This window comes from Pinus tabuliformis, chromosome X (genome assembly GCF_031772625.1).
Source record: "Pinus tabuliformis cultivar Carrire ecotype Pingquan chromosome X, CPIR1, whole genome shotgun sequence".
NCBI classification, from domain to species: domain Eukaryota; kingdom Viridiplantae; phylum Streptophyta; class Pinopsida; order Pinales; family Pinaceae; genus Pinus; species Pinus tabuliformis.
In genome coordinates, this window is record NC_142308.1 from 1,220,923,314 (window position 1) to 1,220,928,471 (window position 5,158).

At 32.0% G+C, this 5,158-nt stretch overlaps 1 pseudogene across 1 annotated transcript; it reads right to left on the reverse strand.

Moving 5' to 3' along the window:
- Positions 1-1,590: 1,590 nt before the first annotated feature.
- On the reverse strand, positions 1,591-3,097 carry LOC149144361 (phosphoenolpyruvate carboxylase kinase 1-like; annotated as a pseudogene). The gene is made up of 3 exons (XR_016264686.1): positions 2,469-3,097; positions 2,062-2,364; positions 1,591-1,938 (listed from the first exon to the last, which is right to left on the reverse strand). The product of XR_016264686.1 is annotated as a phosphoenolpyruvate carboxylase kinase 1-like (transcript).
- Positions 3,098-5,158: the final 2,061 nt, after the last annotated feature.

Sequence of the window (5,158 nt, forward strand, 5' to 3'; positions counted from 1 at the left end):
TGTACACTCTCCAACCACCAACCAAAAAATAATATATTAATATATTCTTGAATCGATAATTAATATTTTTTTATAAACAATTTAATAATTAAAAAGAAAATCACAATTTGGAAAAAAAATTTAGATATTTAAATATTTATAACAAGACTCTCCTTACTCATAAGGTTTTCTGTGGTCCGATAGATGGAGTCATCATATAAAATGGTGGATATATTACACATATTCTAACCATAGTTAATGTTTTAATAAAATAAAATAAAAACTTATTTTATTAAAAAAATATAATTATAATAAAATAAAATTATATTTGCCAAAAGTTTTTTATTTCAATTTAAGGTGGATGAGGATTTGTTAATTTTTTTATTTTTTTTAATTGATGACCTAGATTAATTCTCAAGGGAATATGTGGAGTATATGCTTAGTCTTAATGCTTATCAACGACTATAGTGTATTAAAAGGTTTGTTAGGTTGCGTTGGCTCCCCCTTCACCAATTTCCTAGGGATCTGAGATTATTCCAATTCTAATATGTTCCTCCATGATAAGTTCTTCATTATTATTTATAACATTCATTTATACATAAGCAAATTTTATTTAACAAAATGGCCCATTACTTTTAATAAATTAAAAAATTAGATCTGTACTATGTGGCTCCCCACCCATTAATTTCCTAGGGATTAAAAATTATTCCAATTCTCATAAATTTCTCCATAACTTCTTATATATGAATAATCAGGTAAATGTGTGTATTAGTAAAACATTTTTTATATTGCAATAATTTTTTTATTATATTTATGAAGCTTTCAATTATATTAACTATATTAATATTTTTAATATAATTATACTATATTATATAATAATATAAATATTAATCACATGAACATTACATCCTATCATTTAACAAATTTAGATTTCATAAAAACTTAAAAAAAATAGTGATAAGAGCGAGGATAAAAGTAGCCTAATAACATTGAAACATGGTTTTTGAAATCTTACCTAAATTGTTCTAAACAGAAAGTATACATGAGTGACTCGTTTTTGAATGGATAAGATAAATCTAATATTCTCAGAAGAACCCATCAGTACATAAATTTATTTCCGCCACGAGTGGAGAAGAAGACACTCTTTCTGTATATTTATTTCTATGCATTGACATATTTACAGTCACGGTATATCACACAAGAACCGGCAGTTCCTATTTAGTATCTTATAGTATAGTAAATGTCAGGCCCTGACATGGAGTCGATATAATATCATATAACATATGGGATGATGATGATTAGAGAGAAAAAAATACACTAAATGAGAAAAAAATACACTAAATATTATATGGTGTTATATCGACTTCATATCAGGAGCATTTACTATGCTATAGGATAGGAAATAGAAACCGCGCACAAGAACCCATCAGTACATAAATTTATTTCTGCCACGAGTCGAGAAGAAGACACAAAAGCTAAAAACGCTCTTTCTGTATATTTATTTCTATGCATTGACATATTTACAGTCATGGCATATCACACACTATGCAGCCGTGATTTGACTTATCATCTACGGACCTCATCTCCATTGCACAAAGGATCTGTGTATCATGAGTTCTTCTGTATTATACCATATGCCGCGTTCTACACTTGAAAACCCTGTTACATATGAGATGATTCCTCAACCAAAAACTAAATGATAGATCTTAACAAAAACCCAAAAATATTCTAGGCGAGGTACTATTTTCATCATGAACATGCCCACTGTAAGAACCCGGACAGACAACCCTGCCATAAAGGAAATAACGAGACTCAAACCTGGAATCTCTACCCCAGGCTCCACCGTATTTTACAACAGGACATCTCATCTCACTTTAACTGTCCAACACACCCAAAACACATTCTGCCAATCAAATTAGCTGAGATTAGGCAGCGCATGAGTGGTGATCCATGGATGCTCTGCAGCAAAACGAATATTTCCCATCAATATTCTATGAACCTTACACAACCCAACAACAATTTGTAATGAAGTTGCAAAATTCACGATTAGAAGAAAATGGTTGAAAAGAATAGAGGGAATACCGAGGACTTGATGTGCGCTCAATCTCCTGGTCACGTCTCTGCAGAGCATCCGGCGTATCAAGTCCTTAGCGGAGTGTGATATCGACAGCCACCGATCACATGGGAAGCGAAGGCGCCCACACAGGACTGCCTCAAATATCTCCTGCGGCGTGTCTCCCACAAAAGGGGGAACTCCACTCAGAATTATGTACAAGATTACCCCTGCGCTCCACACATCCACTTTCTCACCGTAATCCTTCCCTTCCAACACCTCCGGTGCTACGTAATACGGAGTACCCACAATTCCTTGAATCGATTCTTCCCCTGCATACATTAATCTGAGGGTTTTAACCAGGGATTCATTAATCCATGCTAAAAAGTTTTCTGACTTTAATGACAGGGGAAGGCGGCTAACATAATTATCATACCTGGAGAGAAAAAGGAGGCCTGCCCAAAGTCTGCGAGCTTGATTTGAGCGAGAGAATTTGAATTATTGGCAAAGAGAATGTTGTCAGGTTTTATATATCGGTGGGCTATTCCCATGGAGTGGCAGTAACTGATGGCCTCCATGAACTTTTGCAGGATGGTTGCGGCCTCCTCTTCGGAAAAGGGTACTGTTTTCTTCTTGCTAACGATTCTATCGAACAGATCTCCGCGTGAGCACATCTCCATTACCAGATGCAGATACTCATCATCTTGGGATGCCCTGAGAGATACTGCATGATCTTGATTTCGTTGTTGAGGCATTCTCTGTCCACGGAATCGTGCAGATCTGCTTTTGTTATGGTTTTGCAGGCAGCCTGTTGCCCACTTTGGCGGTTGAAACATCTCCTGATGACTCCGAATCGGCCTCTGCCGATCACTTCCTCTTGCAACTGATAGTTTTGAAGGAGGGCCTCCGTCATTGTTGTTGCTGGTGTGTTCTTGGGTTGTTACTCTGTGGAAAGATTAAAGATACTAAAGCTGCCCAGCTTGCCCGCTTTAGTTCAGGGCAGGTAAGCCAGGTAGTAAAAAAGACGAACCGGGCAGAGAATATTCGTTTGATCCCAATTGGTACGGCATTGAAAGTCATGCCATTGCCGTACAATTAGGGAGACGTAGTCTCCAAGTCGCAAGACCAAAGATTTGGAATTTCCTGGTTGTGGAAAAGAAAATTGTGAATCTGGCAAACGCTAAGCGGCCGGCGTCGGAATGTTCCAGAATAAGGATGCCATTCATGCCATTGAGTTCCTACTTCCACTACAATGAAGGTCTCTCCATATGGATGCCTTTACTTTACTATCCGTACCAGATCTGCCGTACCCAAATCGCACACATGCCGTGTACAACAAGGCTTCATAAGTCGAGAACACAGGAATTCTTAGTTTGAATAAAAAATTGACTATTTGTCGGAAGATGTCGGAAATTGCGGCGTACTCGATGCTTGAATCGAAGTTAAGACGAGAGTTTAACACGTTACATAGTAGTGACTATATGTGGTTTAATTTAAATATCCCTAAATTAAATTAAAGAATTCTAAAGATTTAAAGAATTATAGAATTATAAAGATTTGGTAAAATGGAAGTCTATATAAATGTATGTAGAAATCTTAAATTATAACTAGAAGTAAAAGATAAAAGATAAAATTGGAAAACAAGAGACTAAAAAAAGAGGCTATATTTTTAATTATACGAAGTTAAGTTATACAATTTGTAAATTCTAAAGTTTTTGATAACATATTGTTAATTATTTTTCTTTTATTGACATACTCTACTTTATAATTTTTCTTTTAAATACAAATTTCAGTGATGAGTCAACATGCATTTGTGGATAGCAGCCAAAGACGACTATTCAAATGTTAGTTTATGACAGGTTTTCCCACTATGTAAAAAAAAAGAGAAAACTTCACATAAACTAATGTGGATTTGGAATTTGTTGATGTTTACCCTGAATTTTAAAGATGAATCGTTTGTATAAGATTTTACATATTATAAACTTGAATTAGTTTATCAAATTAACAACGTACATTTTGTTCATATTCCATACAAATTGGATCATGTATGCTAATTGGTGCAAGGATATAGAGTTAGTTAATTTATTTTTATTGCTTTTTGAACCACATTAGGGCTCTTCTTTTAATGGAACAAATGGTATTGCATGTATTTTTAATAATAATAAATAAAATGTTCAATGTTTTTTATTGACTAATTCTTTTTGAAGAGGTATGTTACACTTGAGTTTTTTTTCAACTTTATTTAATTATATTAAAAATCTGAATAAAATAATATTTGGCATTTGAATTGTAATAATTTATTTAAATTATTTTATTTAAAATTTAATTAGAAACTAGAAAATTTATAAGTTTACGTGAGTCACTTTAAATAATTGTTCTAATAAATTTTTTTTAAGAAATGGAACTATTGTACTCAAAAGCTAATTCTAATGACAAAACCATTAACCTACTCCCTTCCACATTCACTTTTATATTTACAATACAATTTTAATGATAACACATTGTGATTATTGGAATAAAAGCTACCTAAGATTAAAAGAACAGAAAAAATGGATATTAATAGTGAGTTGGGTTAAGACACTCATGATGAATGACATTTAATACCCTAATGTAGCAGAAACCCAACCCACTATGGTTCCTCAACGAACCCTAATTTAATCCAATATTGTAATATTGAGAGTTTAAAGGAAAGTAGTTAGATTTAGATTTAGATTTTAATAATTTTAATCTAATTGTTTTATGTTCTTTGTTTTGTAAGATAAACAGAGAAATACAATTTTTGGAAAATTCTAAACTTGTATATAGTTTTGAATGTTTAAATAAATCTAGTGGATAAACAAATTCACAAATTTCACAATTCAAATTTACAATTCTTACAAATTCCAAAGTGAAAAATAAAAATAAAAACCAAAACCTTGCAATGTTTAGACTATATTTTTTTAATTTTCTTTTTATAATTTGTAAACCTCGAATTATAAACAATACCTCATCTATGTGATTTCACTAATTTATTTATTAATTTTTTAAATAATAATAACAATAACTATAATAATTTTTAATTTAATTAATTTATGTTTTTATTTTTATTTTTAATAACATAAAATATATTGTGAAATAAATTAATTT